The sequence below is a fragment of the Lissotriton vulgaris genome, chromosome 8 (genome assembly GCF_964263255.1).
Source record: "Lissotriton vulgaris chromosome 8, aLisVul1.2, whole genome shotgun sequence".
NCBI lineage: Eukaryota > Metazoa > Chordata > Amphibia > Caudata > Salamandridae > Lissotriton > Lissotriton vulgaris.
This window is the reverse complement of record NC_141696.1, coordinates 271,012,472-271,030,600: the sequence shown is the minus strand read 5'-3', so window position 1 is coordinate 271,030,600 and position 18,129 is coordinate 271,012,472.

Sequence of the window (18,129 nt, the reverse complement as noted above, 5' to 3'; positions counted from 1 at the left end):
TGATTAACTGTCTGATCAGGGAACAAGACCAGCCAGACAAAGGAGTAACTAGAGGTATGACTGATTGGAGTGACAACATAGCTGCCGGTAAACCTGATACAGTGGGAAAGACAGAATGCATGTACAGGAAAATACGAAAAGAGATTCTAAACTTACACAGGAAAGAGTCTGACGAGAAAGAGGATTCAGCATCAGAAGATGCTGAGCATTAAACAGAGGAAATGGGTAAAATAAATTATGTAGGCAGAGCACGACAGTTTGACAGGCCCAAGTGCCTCGACTACCGCAAACAGGGACCTCCTATAAAAGAAAGATATTCCCTCGAAAATCTATTCCAAGCTACTGAGGACGCACTGAAGAGACGAGTAGAGTGCGATAGACCCCACACCCTACTCGAACAGGAATTAGCCCGGTCAGCCGTTCAATGGGTGTCTAATGCCAACATGTATAACGGTGACGTAGTGGCTCAGACCTTTTTGAGCCTTCCACAGAACGAACAGCGTTTGGCTGGTATTTACATGGTTCAACATCTGATCACGTTGTACGAGAGTCAATATTCTGATTCCGGTCCTTTGTATACATTACTGGATGATATATTACTAGATAGATGGATAGGCCTAGGTACCGAATTAATTAATGTCATTCTGGATCAACGACATAAGTATTTAACCTTTCTGACCACGTGCATGATTCCTGCCCCACACCACGACAGAAGGGGCTTACATATAGACAGACAGAACCCCGTACGAGAGGTTCATCCCGTTAAAAATGCAGCGGGTGACCTTCAACGAGTATAAGTTTACACACCCTTGACGAAAATAGAAATACTGGAAATGAAAAGGATGCTGCCCTGCCATGATAAAGACCCGGGGGGGTTCCACCGTGAATTAAAAGACATTCTCCGCATAGGGGATTACACGTACGCTGACATCATTGAATTACTGAAAGTACTGTTACCTGCTGGTATTTATGAAAAACTTAAAGAGAAAGACTGGGAGGTGGGAGAGAAAAAGATAAGTTGGTCAGAATTGGAAACAGAGGATAAAGGACGGCTCCCTGGTATTGGTCTTGGGGAAAAAGCTAAAGCACTACCTGAACTCTTGATACAGGTCCTGCCGAGATTATTGATTACTAAAAAGGAAGATTGGGATGCTATTTCAGCCTGTAAACAGAAACCAGATGAAGACACTAGTGATTTTTATTCTAGATTCGAGAAATGTTTTTCTATTAATAGTGGCCTTAAGCCAAGTAGTGAATCATATCCATATCTTTTTGTGAGCAAACTAGTAGAAAATTCCTTACCCCCGATCAAGAATAGAGTACTGAAGGTTGAGAGTACCTGGCAAGCAAATAGCCCTTCCCAAATGCTGCAAATGTTACAATACCACCAGAACAGAATTAGAGAGGAACAGGAACATGAAAAGAGCACATGAAAGATACGAAAATGAAAGTGCTGGTTGCACAATCGGTACCAGCTAATGGGAATAAAAAGGGCACGCCACCTGTTAAAGGGAACTGTAATTATTGTAAGCAACCAGGTCACTATGTAAATGAATGTTCTGTCCTGAAACACAATATAGCTACAGGCAAGACAAAAGAAAGACCGCATCCTCCTAGACAGAATAGCACCCCACAGAACACGCAACAGACAGTAGCGAATTTTCCACCCCCACCAGCAGCTGCCACACAACAAGTCACGCAACAAATGTACCAGTACGCCCAGTCAGACTATCCAGAATTCCAGCAGTACTCATGAAACAGCCTAGAGAGGGAGGTTGGCTTGCCCCTTATTGAGGTTCCTGTAGATCAAGAGGGTCCATATGTACATAGTCGTGTATTGGGAAAAGACAGAAAATTTCTGATTGACACGGGGGCGAGCAGAACTACCATCAGTCATGACGAGGTTCCAGGGGCACCCCTCTCAGGCTCACAGAATATTTCCCTGGGATTTTCAGGAAAGCCTATTGTTAACGAAGTGTCAAAGCCAGTTTCCCTCGGAGTCGGTCCATTGTCCCGTACCACAGACTTGTTACTTACTAAGTCATGTCCAGAAAATTTACTTGGTATAAAGACATTAAAAGAACTGGGAGCAGTTATATGTTGTTCTCCGGAAGGAGTACAATTGTTTTTCCGTGATTTTAAAGGACATTATGTGTTGAAAGATTTCGATCCCAGACTCCAGAATGTACCACAGCATTTATGGACACAAGGTCCGACTGACGTAGGTTACATGCACATTACGCCACACCGTGTCACTCTCAAACCAGGAGTAGTACTGCCACGAATCCGACAATACAAGTTGCCACCTGATGCCGTAGTAGCATTACTGAAAATTGTTGACAAACTCATTGCACAGGGAGTGATAGTAGAAACTGACTCCAATGTATGTAATTCACCTGTCATCCCTATTCTCAAACGAACAGACCCTAATGCACCACCAGTCTACAGACTAGTGATTGACCTTCGAGAGCTGAACAAATGTATAATACCCCAATACCCAGTGGTCCCAGACATCTCTTCATTACTGACTGCAATTGATTCCGAGGCGACGTTCTTCACTGTAATTGACTTAAAGAACGCCTTCTTCAGTGTCCCAATACATCCAGAGAGCCAATACCTCTTCGGATTCTGTTTAAATGGACGCAGCTTTAAATTTATGAGAGCTCCTCAAGGATTCACAGAAAGTCCTAGTATTTACAGTCAAGCATCGAAGAGACAACTGGACAGTATTCACATGCCTGCCAACACCGCACTGCTCCAATATGTAGACGATATCCTGATCACAGCACTACAAAACCATCACTGACAGTCTTATACTTTCTGGCAGACAAGGGGCACAAAGTGTCCCCTTCGAAGTTGCAATTCTGTGCACAGCAAGTGGTATACCTTGGACACTTGCTGTCCAAGAGGGGTAGACAGCTGACACAAGACCGTATTCAGTTAATTGCTAATCTTTCACAGCCCAAGACACAAAAGGAAGTACGGGCCTTTATTGGCCTCACTTCTTACTGCAGACAATGGATTCCCCAGTATGCATATCTAGCCAAACCACTCATACAGCTAACAACACAGGAGGCAGCGTCTTCGACTGTCCTTCCTTGGACACAAGAACATACCCTTGTATTTGAAGAATTGAAAAAAGCCTTATGTCAAGCACCAGTTTTAGCGACTCCTTGTTACAGCAAGCCCTTTACGCTTTTTGTCACTGAACGAGAGGGAACAGCATTATCTGTCCTTACACAAGATCAAGCAGGAAAACACAAGCCTTGTGCTTACTTTTCTAGTACATTAGATCCAGTGGCCCAGGCTCTGCCTGCGTGCCTGAAATCAGTTGCAGCAACAGCCCTAGCTATAAGACAGAGTGATGCCATAGTGTTAGGACACCCCCTGACAGTACAGGTTCCACATGCAGTGGAAGTTCTCTTGAACAGAACACAGACACAACATCTGACTGTAGCGAGACTGACAGGATATGAACTGACATTATTTCAGCCACACATAGATATCAGACGATGCAACATTCTGAACCCTGCTACACTCTTGCCCTCAAGCACAGTGGACACTGCACCACATGACTGTGTGGAAGTAATTAATACAGTGACAAAACCAAGACAAGACCTGACAGACATTGCATTGCCAGACCCTGACCTGACACTATATGTGGATGGTTCATGTATGAGAACAAGCACAGGAGAGTTAGTGGCCGCATATGCTGTGACCACTGATACTGAAGTCATAGAGACACAAAGAATAGATACACTGTCAGCACAAGCAGCATAGCTCATCGCTCTGACGCAAGCCTGCATACGAGCCAAGAACTTGAAAGTGAACATATATACAGATTCACAGTATGCTTTCGGGGTCGTTCATGACTTCGGAGTGTTATGGCAGGAGAGAGGTTTCCTGACCTCCCATGGGGCCAAAATTCAGCATGGTCCCCTTATTCAGGCTCTGTTAGAAGCAATACACTTGCCTACAGCCATAGCCATCATAAAATGCAAAGCACACACGAAAGTTACAGACACCATTTCCCAGGGTAACGACCTGGCAGATCGAACAGCTAAACTTACAGCCCAGACTCCAACAGACACGACAAAGACAGAAGTACCATCACTGACGAACTGCATGACAGTCAGGGATCCCTCACAAGATGTACTCGATATACAGACACATGCCACTCCAGTCGAAATAAAGAAATGGACTGAACAAGGAGGGGTCCAGACTGACCAGGGTTGGATGACAAAAGGCAAAGCTACATGGTTTCTCCCTGATTCTATGGTTCAAGTCATCATAAACACAGCACATAGTCCAGCACTCTTAGGAGAAAAGGCTATGCTAGACAGTTTACAGAATATTTGGTTTAACAAGCACCTGCGTGCAGCAGCTAAACAGAAAGTACGCACCTGCATGATTTGTTGCCAGTTCAATCCAGTTCAATCCAGGCAAAGGCATTCCGGTGGAACAAGGTGGATTTCATCCCCCTGACCACCCTTTTGAAGTCCTCCAGATGGATTATATCCAGATGGACAGATGTAGAGGATACAAATATGTCCTAGTAGTTGTATGTGCACTATCTAGATGGACAGAGGCATACCCAGTCCCAGATTACACTGCTGTAACCACCGCCAGGCAATTGGTACGAGAGTTCTTTCCACATTACGGATTGCCCCGTGTCGTGTACTCAGATAACGGTCAGCCATTCTCCTCTGAATTAATGAAACAAGTATCTCTTCTGTTAGGGTACCAGTGGAAGTTCCATTGTGTACGACACCCAGAGGCAGCCGGACTTGTTGAGCGACATAACCAGACACTTAAGACAAAATTAGCGAACGTCTGTGCGGAAAAAGGCGTGGATTGGATGGTAGCGTTGCCGGTTGCCCTCTTTTACATGCGTATGGTAGCTCATTCCAGAACAGGACTGTCCCCTTACGAGGTGGTTTTTGGTAGACCACCGAATATGTGGGGTACGCCTATGCCAAAGAAAATTACTGATGTTGACAGTAACATGCTGACAGATTACCTGGCTTCCTCTCTTGTCGTTCACAGGTTGCAGCCGCCTTCCCCGACAACACCCAAGTAAAAGAACACACCATTGTTCCAGGAGATGTGGTCCTGGTCCGGAATTTTGATCGTTCAAGCCCTCTCGAGCCCCGCTGGCGAACGCCGAAGTTAGTACTGCTGACAACGAGGACTGCCGTCAAGGTCGAGGGAAGAAAAGGCTGGATCCATGCCCAACACATCAAGAAATTCCATGGAAAGGCCGGAACTGTGATCGAAACTAAGGACTGCCCCGAAATCAGTGACTCAAAGCCCCCTTTCCTAGAAAAGACTCCACAACAGGAGTATAGGTCCAAATTACGGTCTAGTAAGTCAGACAGCGTTTAATTGTTTAAGTCCACCCTGTGGTGAATCGGTTAGACAGGTTCCTGACATGTATAAGATCGTAGACCAGAATAGCAGACAGAGAGATAAGAGAGAGAAATACTGCAAGACCTTACGCAGTAGATGTATAGTAACTCTGATTATTATGTTTCTTCTAAGTATATCGATTATATGTATCAGCTTGACGCTACATGTTTTCTTTCCTCCTATTGCTTCACATATACATTCTTCCTTCAACGACACTGTAGAGCACACATTCAGTGATCTGCCACCCCATGAACTGTCATATCGACTAGCCCTGCGCAAAAATACTTTTATTCGGATGTTGCACCATTCTCATCAGACCAGCAATGTAACGAATTGCTGGGTATGTGGCCGACTCCCACCTTATCAGAAAACGAAGGGAGTTCTGCCCCTTTTTCCTTTCCCATTCTCGCACAATGGTTTGTGCGGAGCATGGTTTGCTTTAATGTCATCACAAGACAGAAAGTTCACAGATTCCCCGAGCGATTGGGTCTGGGGAGATTTAAATAAAGTCATGAATAAAGCATGCTTTCCAGACGAAGATGGTTTTCCCCAGAGGAAAGGGACCGATCTAGAAAATGAAGTGTATGAACAAGGAAATGCTTCCCTTAACTTTATGATTTTGAATGTCCAGTCCGAGAAAAATACAGGTCCACCGTTTATAACAGTCTTACCAGTAAAAGGTGAATTATGCGTTAGAAAGAAAGGGTGGGTGCATTTGGGACACAGTGGTTGTAATACTGTAATCGAGTTCAATGATAAAGGAAAGTCTACTTTCAAAGCTTCCCGCCATTCCTATTTCATTTGCGGTCAGACAGCCTATATACGTCTGCCCTTAGACTGGGGTGGGACATGTTATATTGCGTTCCTGCTGCCACCCGTTTTTCTAGCCCCATCCCATTATCATCGAGATTCCCGACTAGTACATGTTGGAAGTAAGAGGGAGACTGATTCCCCAGAGATTGATCAGACTGAGACAGCTTTGGAGCAATATACAGATTTCAATAAAGGATTCTTTTTCTTCATAGGTCCCGTCCAAAACAGTAAATTAATACGCAGGTTAACAAGAACTCTTGAAGCAGTAGTAAATGAGACTGCATCTGCTCTGGCGAACTTGACAGAGGAGCAGTCTGCAATGAGACTTGTTGTTCTTCAGAACCGCCTTGTTCTTGACGTCATCCTGGCAGATAGGGGCGGGGCTTGTAGAGTGATCGGCTCCAGTTGTTGCGTGTTTATTCCTAATAACGCGCCATCTGTGTATGCAGCAATAACAAGACTCCACAAGATTGCTCACGAGATACATCAGAACCCAGGCACATGGACTTTGTCCGGTTGGCTCTGGAGTGTAATATCAGCATGGGGATGGAAAGTGTTGTCGTTCCTAGGAATGAAACTGCTTGTTATATTCAGTTGCTGTCTCTGTCTGCAATGTGGCCCGGCGATTTGCGGCTTGTGTGCCACTGCCTGTATTCCCCATCCACGTATACAAAAGAAACAGGACGAGCAAATGATGCTGTATGATCAGATATACGGTATCATGAATATAGATGTGTCCTGAAGGGCACAGTAGGAGACAAGGAGGGAATGAGGAAATAGAAATTTTACGTGGCCAGTGTGTCCCCTACATGTACCCCATGTATGTCTATGTCACCATGCACTTCCCCTCTTCTGCCTGTATTATAATGCCTCCGCATTCCCGTCCAATGTTAGCATGTCAGTCACCAAGCCCTCCATGAAAGAAACGTTAATTCTGCACTGAGGCCTATGTTGCCAATGTATTTGCATGGTGCACGTTTAAAAATCGAGATGAACTCGTTTATGTGGCTCAGCTGAGCCAGGACCCGAATTCAGGCTCCATGCCTCCTGACACTCTGAAAACTGCAGTTTAGTTTAGTTTAGCTATGTATCCCTGACCTCTCACATACTTCCTGCTCAGCCGAGAGGTGCCCAGCCTGGCCTGCCAAGACAGTATTTTGCTTACAGTTATCTGCTCTGCTCCACAGAAACACATTCCTGCTTAATGAAAAGGGTAAACATATTCCGCCTGCAGAAGATAGGGCCTAGCCTTTCTGTCTCCATTCAAGTGATTTACAGAACTCGCATCCATAGAAGGCCCATGGCCCCACGCAATGCACGAAGAAATATATGCACACACTAACATTTAGTGATGAGCAGCCTTTGCTCGAGCGACCTTTAAGTCAGATAATACATCCTCCAAACTCAAGATATCAGATAATACCAGAAGTGCAGGTCGTCCTGACATCCAAGGCTTCTCTACTAGCATGAAAGCCATCTCCCTCCAGCTTCCCCCAGTTACACGTCAATTCTACGTCATGACCAAGTCGCGCACACAAGTAGGGTAAAGGTTCCAGCTGACCATGCAGACCCCTTCCATGTATCCACCCACCTATGACACACCTATGACTCATCAAGTGAACACCCACGTGTACGCCTTCTTTTCACGCCCATGTGCTCTTATCTCTCACCTTCGCATGCTCCGCCAGGAGCGCTCCGCCTTCTCTATGCAAGTTAATGTATGTTTTAACTATAAATAATGAACTCTGTGAATAAAGTTCAGATGACGATCCTTCCTGATCCCTAGTGGTGATGGAACCCGATTCTCCCTTAACTCGAGTTACTGAATAAAGCCCTTCTGAATCGGACACCACGGACTCTGCCTCTCATTATATGCATGATCCTTGTTAATGTATAGAAATTCCGACAGGGTAATTATTTTATTTACCACACTTCTCTAAATCCCACAAAGCGCAGGTTGTTGCAGTGTGCCCTGTTTTCGGCATCGTCCACCTTCCATAATAGTTGTCTATGCGAGGCTTGGAGTTCCACCATATCCTTCCGGAGCGTGGTGAGCGAGTCTTCCGCCTTCCCGATTTGCATTTCCATCTCTGTGACTCTAGCCGACAGGTTCCTGAAGTCTTGATGCAGGAGAGTGACCTCCGACCCCACCTCTCCGATTTTAACTTCTAGGGCTGCTCAGGATTCCTGAATGTCCGATCTTGAGGCTTGAATCGCTGCTAGTAGCCTGCCAGTGTCTATTGGCCCCTCTGGCGCTGTGTTGGGGTTCTCCTTTCCCGGGCGTGATGTCGCAAAGTTATCCATTGGGCCTTGTTTCAGAGGTTTAGGTAGTGCATCTTTTTTCCCCATGGTTGGCCGCCTCTGGTCAGTGCCGCTCCTGTGCCGCTATACGGTAGCGTCCGCTGCACTCGGTACCATCGTGACTGTTCTCTACCCTTATGGTGTCTATCCGGCTCCAGTTCCCACTGGGTGTGCCAAGTGTGTCTTCTAGATGCCAACCTCTTGACCTTTTAGCACTGCCAAGTATCAATAGCACCGCTGAGATAGAAGCCTTCTATCGTGAGTCGCCGCCGCTCCGTGGTGCACCCACCGCCAGCTTGGGTCCCCAGTCAGCGGTGACAAATGCTCCACGGTGTTCTGGCCAACATCCAGGTTGTGTTCTGGCTGGGCACCACTTCCATATGCTTTAGCTCGTCGGATCTCAACCTCTTGTTGATTGTATTGTTACGTTTCTCAGTCAGGGATGCGGGGTCTGTGTATCATCAGTGCCAGGGATTAGCGTTAGTCTCCCCTAGCACTCCGCCTGTTGTCCCAACCACGAGTTCCACCTCGCTCCAGTGCCTGCTGTTCATACACTACTGAAAATGCCTACATCTGCCGCCGCTTGGGTCTTCTAGCCTCCGCTTCCCCCAGCCTGTTGCACCCCTCCTGTTGGGGGCCCTGTGCCACGATCTTTCCGGCACCCACGGGATCCCCTGCTCCCAGCAGTCCCGGCTTCAGCCTCTGTCGGGGCGTCTCACCATGCCGCCTCCGGCGCCCAGGTGCCGTCGTGTGCTTTCCTCCTATGCTGGCGGCCCTCCTTTACCGCGCGGCCATGTTGGTAAAGGGCGGCCGGATGTGCATTGTCCTGGTGGCTGCTCCCCGTGTCGTGGGCTCCCCAGTTGCAGCGCGGGGCTTCCCCTGGTCAACTCTCCCCTTCCTGCTCCCGGCGGGGCCCCCTAGTCGGTCCCCGAGGACCACCGACAGCTTATGCCGCCATCTTGGTAAAGGGTGGCCTGGAGTTGGGGTCTCTCACCTCCGGTCTTGGGCCCGTCCGGGTGGCTGTCCCGTCGGGTCTCAGGCTCCGCTCGGGATCCACTTCGTGTCGTTACCTCGCCTCCCTGCTTCTGACTCCTGACTGCCTCGTCCGCTTTACGCCACCATATTGGTAAAGTGCGGCCGGGCGTCGGAACCGCCCGCACCGAGGAATCCGGCAACCGGGCTCTCCACAGCTGTTCTGATGACTCTCGGTGCCCGCAGAAGTCTTTGTCCACTGCCGCGGGTCCCTCTCTGCTCCTTGCTGCCTCTCCGGCCCTAGATCAGCGCCGGCGTCGCCATCTTGCTCCCTGGGTGCTCTCGCCGGCCGGCCAGATAAACTCCGATTTCATGGCTCCTGTTGCTCCGGCGAGTCCCCTCGGATAGCGCTGCTGCTTCAGGGGTCTAGGCTACACTTTTACAGGTGTTTTGGAGTGTTTATCTGGCATATGAGAGTCGGATAAAGTATTTGTCGGCCGGGAGCTCCCGGGCTGCACGTCTAGCTCGGCATGCTGCAAGCCACGCCCCCCCTATTTGTACATTATTATGACCTCAATCCAAAGGAGAAGGCCTCCATGAACTGTTGAGTTATATGCTCTCTCCATAGAACAGATGTCCTGTTAGACATGTGAAGTGAAACACAAACTCCTGGGGGCAGGTGTCCATGGCTGTTTACTTAATGTTACCTATGGTTACAAAATATTTGTTCGATGATAAATCCAAATGACAAAGGATAAAATAATTCATGCCTATATTCTTTAGATGATGTCTTTGTTTCCTGAAATAGATGTTTTCTATTTGTTTTACACAACATAATGTTGACAACCACCAGCCTAGTTTTAAGGAAGGTTGTTGCAATGCGACGCAACAATCCTTCAACTATTAATGGTATGATCTCTATATTCAATAGGCCAAAAGCCATGTTTCCTTTTTTTCTAGGTTATCTCGGTGATATCTGGACCAATTTGCTAAAAAACATTACAATCAAACCCACTACAATCAAAGTGCGTTTTGAGAATTGAAAGGCAGCTTTCATATGCAGCCTATTGTGATTTTTAAGTTAAAAGGCAGTCTTAATAAGCAGGTTCACAATATCTATGCAAGGCATTTGTCTAAAATAGCGGGTCTTAACCTGAGGTCTGATGAGCACTAGAGGTCCACTATGCCTACACAAGGTTCTACAATTGTTTAGAAAATAAATAAACTTAACAGATTTCTAGAATACTTACACACATAAAACACTAGTTTGAAAATTGAAAAGGTGAGGCAGCAATTGAAATTTGAGGCCACAAATTAATTGGTATCCCATATTTGGTTTGCGCAAGCAGCTCAAGTACAGCAGGCAGTAGTGTGAATGATTGGTGGTCTCAATTAAAGCACCACTATGCAGTGACAAAAACAGAGGGTGCATTAGGAGTATCAGGAGCAGAAAAGACATAGGTAATATGGCAAATATGCATTGTCATGTAGAAGAACTCTATTTTGAAACATTCCAATCTTCCCATTTATATTAAAATTATGATCTTTGTATATTTTGTTTGTGAATTAAAGAATCTACTCATAATTTGAGTTTTTGTTTGATGTATACTTGTTTCTGCAGTTGAATGACTTTTGGGGGGGTTTAAATCATAAAAAAGACATGGCATGGGTTTCTCAGCTTCCAGTATTGATTTAGTGGGCATATTATCAAGAACAGTGTTAAAAACTATTGCAGTTTTAGTGGCCAAACACTGCAGCTAAAGTGGTGATAATGGGCTTGATAATATGCCCTGGAGAATTCCAATAGAAGCCCATGTTCACACCGGCATCTGGGCTTCTAAGGGAATTCTCTACGGCATATTATCAAGCCCATTATCGCCACTTTAGCTGCAGTTTTCTGATGCTAAACCAGCAATAATTTTTACCGCCGTTCTTGATAATATGCCCCTAAGAACTTATGACCTAATGTATACTCACATTTATCAAAATGTTTAGGGAATGTCTTCGAGCTGGTTGGGAGCAGGGCATTAGCCAAATCAAGGCAGATGACTCATCCATCCAGTTCCGGGACCTTTAGTGGTGGGGAAGATTTGTTTTTCTTACAGCTGAGCCACAATTAGCTCTGCATTGTAAAACAAGGTTTGCTATGGTGGTCTGGCACTTGAGGTTATGCCAGAAGGCCTGAACAATGTCATCCATGATGTGCATTGTGACAAAGGTCCTCTTTTGTGTGGTAATTTTTTGGGGCACTAAACAGGGCGAGTGAACACTTAGCAAAACCTCCAATGCACTTTACACCGTTGGGCCATCAGACGTTTATGTAGGTAGCAGAGACGGAATAGTCTCCAATGTCCACACACTCAAGTTCCGCCCAACTCTAAATGAGGTGGGAAGAACTTCGCTTTGGCATGGACAGTACTCTCTTGCAACAGCTCCCTGGCAAATGCTAAATTTACGCAAAAACAGCAATTGATAGACAGAATGCAAAACAATGTCTAACATTCATCCCAGTACAGAGATCTGGGCCTAAATCCATCGTTTTCTTGCTCTCTGTGCCTTTCCATTTTAAAACCAGCCATATGGAAATCAGTCTTGACCCTGTTCCCTATGGGAACAGTCCAGCCCAAAATGCCAGTCCAGCTCTTCCATTGGCCAGAAAGAAGCATCCTGGGACCTGTTTCGGGGTATTACGCCTCATCAGCCAGGCAAGGTTGACTCCAGTGGCATGGAGAGCATGGAACCCACGTGTGGGCATACCCGTCCCACTTGGGTGACAATTGCTAAAACTAAAATTGACTGACAGAATGCTGAACAATGTCAAAATGCACCCCAGTACAGAGATCTGGGCCTAATCAATCATTGTTTTGCTCCCCATACCACTCCAATTTAAACCCAGCCATATGCAAATCAGTCTTGACCATGTTTCCCATTCCCCATGGGAACAGTCCAGCCGAACTGCCAGGCAGGTCTTTCTTGGACTAGAAACAAGAATCCTGGGACCGGTATCCGGGTATTACCCATCATCAGTCAGCTAGCTTGACTCCAGTGGCATGGGCTGCACAGGACCCACGTCTAGGCATACTCATTCCACTCGGGGTGATAAATGCAGAAACAACAATTAATGGACAGAATGCAACAATATCAAACATTCACCCGAAGTACAGGGCATTGGGTATGCGCAGACTTGGGTTCCGGGCTCACTGTGTCACTGGATTCAAGCTAGCCTGGCTGATGAGAGGTGATGCCCTGAAACCAATCGCAGGATGCTTTTTTCTGGTCCAGGTAGGACCTGGCCTAGCAGTTTGGGCTGACCCTTGAGAGACAGGGTCACAACTGATTTGCATATGGCTGGGTTTAAACTGGGATGGCATGGTGAGAAAAAGAACAATCTCTTGGCTGGGGTGAATGCTCGATATGCTCTGCATTCCGTCCATCATCTGTGTGTTTTAGCTTTCCCACCCTAAGTGTGCCAGGTATGCCCCGTCGTGGGTCCAGGGCTCAATGTGTCACTGGATTCATGCTAGCCTGGCTGATGAGTGGTGATGCCCCAAAACATGTCCCAGGATGCTTGTTTTCGGTCAAGGGAGGACCTGGCTTGGCAGTTCGGGCTGGACTGTTCCCATGAGGAACAGGATCAAGACTGATTTGCATATGGCTGGATCTAACTGGAGTGTCATGGAGAGATACAGAACGATGGATTCAACCCAGACCTCTTTACTGGGGGTGAATGTTTGATTAGCTTTGCATTCCGTCCATCATCTGTGTGCCTTTTGCTTTAAAACTCTAAATTGAGACATAAGTCTAAAGGTAGACATTTTGACTGAGCGAAAATGTCCAAAGTATTCAGCTGGTGACTAGATATCCCTGAGCAAAATATATGAATTTGCTCCAATTGGAGCGTTTCTGATTAAAAACAACAGCTTCAAGCTTCACCTAGATATCATCCAATGGTCATCTGATGTTGAAGAGCCCTCTTCAATTAATGCCTGCTGCTTTACCCTTCGTTTGTCTGTTTTTTGTTTTTGTAGATTGAGGCTCCCCTAACCAAGCTCCAGTTCATGTGCTCTGACCCCAAAAACATGTTGAGTTGACTAACACCTGATTCACATACTTAACGTTCCCATAAGTCCATAGTTTATTGTATCCAAGTGTACCTGTGACATGGAAAGTTAAATGCCACCCACGCAACACTGCACCACTGTGTCATCCACTAATGTGACCAGGCATATATGACTTTTTTACTTCCACAGCAGCCTAGCAGATGGAATTTTAAACTGCAATTGAAGCGTCAAAATAACGCCTTTTTAAAATGAGAAAATCTTCTTTTTAAATATTATTAAGTCACCGCTGTGAGAAACTGGATTGTTGGTTGGCTGGTGTGTGAACCCTGATCAAGCAACTCTAACAATCCCTGACATGGTAAACCACAAAAGTTATTAAAATAACCTCTGCTTAACCGTGGCCAGTTTTGCACAAAAAGCAGTCAGTCTTAAATTAGAGGCAATGTGTAAAGTATTTATGCAGCACACAACAGCAATAAAGTGAAAACACAACACAAGAAAAATCCCACATTAATTTAGAAATGTAGAGTAAAGTTGGAAAAATTATTTGACACCAAAAATGACAAGCATCCAATCAGTAGAACAGGTGCTATGAATTTTTAATGCTTTTTTGTAAAAATTAATGTTTAGACATCAAAGTCTCACGTGCGGACATCAAGTTGCACTAGACCGGATCAAAATCGAGAAATATGGCTGACCACAAAGGAGTGGGGTTCAGTTACAAGAAGTGAATTAGGCTCGGTCAGCACTTACCTTCAGACTTAGTGGAAAAATGTTCTGAGAAGGTAAAGTTCAGTGTGGCAAGTTTGCAGATGGTGTCCGAGAAGAGAAAGTTGTTGTAGCCTCTGATTGATGATGCAGTGAAGATTTCTACGCTTGGATTTAGACAAATCTTTGGAAGTTAAAAATCTCCAGAGACAGGAAGCTGTAGCTGAAGACAATTCCAGTACATCAGATACCCCTTTGGTGAAGGACAGCCTAACAGAATTTGATGCTGTGGAGAAGAATGTAGCAGGAGCAGCCATAAAGGTAAGCCAAATGGCAATGCACCTTGGCCAAATCAGCTGGGAAGTTTGTGACAAAACTGTTTTAAGCCACCAGTTTTGGATGTTGGCTATCTAGGCACCTTAAGCACCACAATCAAGGTTCCAGGACGGATGTGACACCACTTGGGGTACAGGAATTACCAAGGCTGTATCCATGTGGGTGTTCAAGAAGGCAGGAAACTTTTATGTTTCTGTAGCTCCAAACAGGAAGTAAGCAAAGTAGCCCCTGGAGTCACTCTGGTTTCAGGTGAAGATACAGGTCTCAAACAGAAAAGCTGGCCTCTGAAGGTCCAAGGGAGGGCTCAGTCAGAAAAGCAGTCCTTCCAGGTGCAGCAAAACAGTATTGTGGAGTACACAGAAGGCCACAGCAGCAGGCATTTCTTTGAGAATCTGACACAGGTCCAGATAGTGAACTGAAGAGTGGGTCTGAGGGCCCTATTGTTATACCTGATGGCTCCTTTGAAGTTGGGAGAAATTTTAAGAGGTTTTTCTTTGAAGCATTTGGAAGTTATACTAATTTTCTAAAAATTGCAATGTAAAATATGATTTATCAATTAAAAGAGATTTCTAATTACTCTTTTAAAGCTACCAAACATGAAAACCTTATCTGTCCTCAATCAAAAGTTAGCCCTGATTTATTGTAATAAGGGAACCCAATGTTATCATATTGGACAGATAGGCCTCTCAGTAGTGAAAAAACTGTTGAGGAGTTTTCCTCTACCAGGACATGCATAACTGAAAAGTACATGTCTAACCATTTTAATTACAATACATCCTGCAGTATGGGCTGCATAGGCCTACCTTAGGAATGACTTATATGTAATAAACAGGACATTTAAGGGTTGTCAAGGGGGCTAAATTGTCAAGTCAAATTGACACTTTAAAACTGCATTCAGGATGCAATGGCAGAATAAGGACATGTTTTAATGGGCCACTTTAATGGGTGGCACAATGTGGGATGCAGGCCCACTTTTAGTATTTAATTTATAGGCCTTTGCTACATGGGAATTAGATATGACAATTAGAGGTAAACCCATGTAACTATGTTTAGGGAATTGAGCACAAGAACAGTAGAACTGGTAAGCAGTGCTAAAGTGCACAAAGTCCTAAGGCAAACAAAATGTATTTCAGCAACAAAAATGGGGGTAAATAGACAGAATGTGTGGAAGAAGACAGCCCTAAGGCTGGCAGGTCGCCCTATATAGCTCTTTTAGCCCACGAGGCAAAGAGCATGATATTTAAAATTAAAACATGCAAACATTGAAGGTTAACATGTCCTTAAGGTGAATAGCCCCCAAACATTATTCTCATTATAGGAAGAATGGCTGGCCAAATGAAAAGCACTGGGAATCATTATTGAATATTAATTTTGATGTCTAGGGCTCCAGCCTAGGTATGAACAAAAATGCAAGACTATTCTTAAAATATATTACAAACCCAACTGAATGGTGAATTATAAGTATTAAAAAATATTAGGATAAAGGAACTTTTAGAAAGTTACCTTTTCCTTGGCTGAAGCTCCTAGAGGCTAATTTGCATTAGCATCCAATTGTCACCCCAGCTAATGAACAACTCTGCTCAGGCATGAAAATTGCCTCAAAAGGAAACAAAAAGGTCTGGATGTGGGAAGGTATTTTGGTCTTCTGGCAGGCAGAACATGTGGGCAAAGCCCTGGAACCTAATTTACTTCAAAGGGACCATCACTGTCACACATAGATGTATCTCACACAGGCACAGGCCCTCACTTTTGTCCTCCTAGTCAAGTAAGCAAGAAGCCTTATGGGGGAGAGGTACCCTCAAGGTTGTTTGGGGTGGGGCTGGTTTGGGGTTACCCTTGCCACTTCTCTGGGTAGATACACAGATTCTACAAAAGTTTCTCTTTTTTGTGGTTAGTAAGTGAGGGTCACTATGGGTTTTTTTTGTATTAGGGCATTGAGGAAATACAGCAAGAGAAGGTAGGGTTACCCCTGGGAACGGATTTCCTATTGGCTAGGAAGGAGATGAGATTTACATCTACCCACAAACTAGTGCCAGGCATAAACATGGCAGCCTCTTCAGAACACACTCGACCTGTGGAAGAACAGAAGAAGGACTGCACCTGCTGTATGCGACCTGTGAGGAGACTTGAAGATCATGACCTGCTTCCACTTGTCTTCAGGAAAAAGATGCGGACTCTAAGGTTCATTTGGGGATCTCCTACATAATCTACAGTGATACAATAAGCTGCAGGAGACCTCTTCCATCAAGAGCCTACTTAACCAGCGCCAACTGAACTTAACCATGGCAATGCTGGTGACTTCTGCTAAAGTGAGTCTTAGCCCCTAGTGCTGTTCCTGAGGTCCTAGGACTCTTAGCTGTGTCAATGTTTACTCCTACTAACAATCCTGAAATAACTGCCACTTGGAAAACGTTTGGGTTAAAAACATCTGGAGAATAGAAAAAACATGCCAAGCAGACATGACCATGGTGCATTGCAGATGCGCTAAAAATGTAGGTTTCTCTCTCTCAGATCTTTTCTGTGATGGCAAATCCTTGTTGATGGGTACTTGTAGAGATGGTATCTGCCCTCATGAAGGCGTTTTCTGCTATTGCCTGATGTTTTGCCCTAGCGGAGGAATATGGCCTCTGAAAAAGAGTCTTAGAGCCTGATTTAGTTTGGCAGATGGGAAATTACTCCATAAGGACAACAGAGTAATGTACTCCATCACCCTAATGGAGTATCTGTCCATCAAATTTTGAGATGACCACCGACCAAGTGGACATCTCTTGCATTTACAGGACCAGCCGTGATGGCAGTTTCTATAAATGATTTGAAAGTTTGACAGAAACCTCCACGAACATGAGAGTGACATACGTCAAATGTTCAACTTATAAAAATTTTTTTTTAAAGAAAATCCCAATGGAGGATTTTCTTTTAAAGCAAAGAAAAACAATGATCGTCTTGCCAGGGTAAATTTCTTCCATGATGTAAAGATCATTTTGCAGTTCTCTCTGCCCGTTCCCACTGGATTTATCTGGTGGTGACTGACAGTTAAAACAGATGGGAAATTACTCCATAAGGACAACTGGCCATGTGTTTGCCCACTCTAAATAGGGTTGACAAACATGTGGCCACACCTCTTATAGCCCTGAAGAGGTGTTTTAGCAAAACGCAAAATAAAATAGTTAAAAGTTATGTGTAATATTAACGTGCAGACTTGAATTAACAAAATGTGAATGTGCACAAATGTAGTAGGGAGCTATACTCAGCCATACTAGGCCTCAAAACTGTTTAAAGCAGCATATGCCTAGCAAGTAATGTGATTAAAATGTTCTGAAGCATGTATCAAATGTTTAATTCTTGACATTTCAATGATCATGTTTTATTAAATAACCCTACGAAATGTTTCCACTTATACAAGTAAGGTTTAAAAACTTTTTTTTAGAATGTATCATTTAGTAGAATTATGATAACTAATCACATATAGAATACAGCACATAAACTGAACTTGACCTCTTTTAGCATACTTGTTGTATTTCTAAAGGAT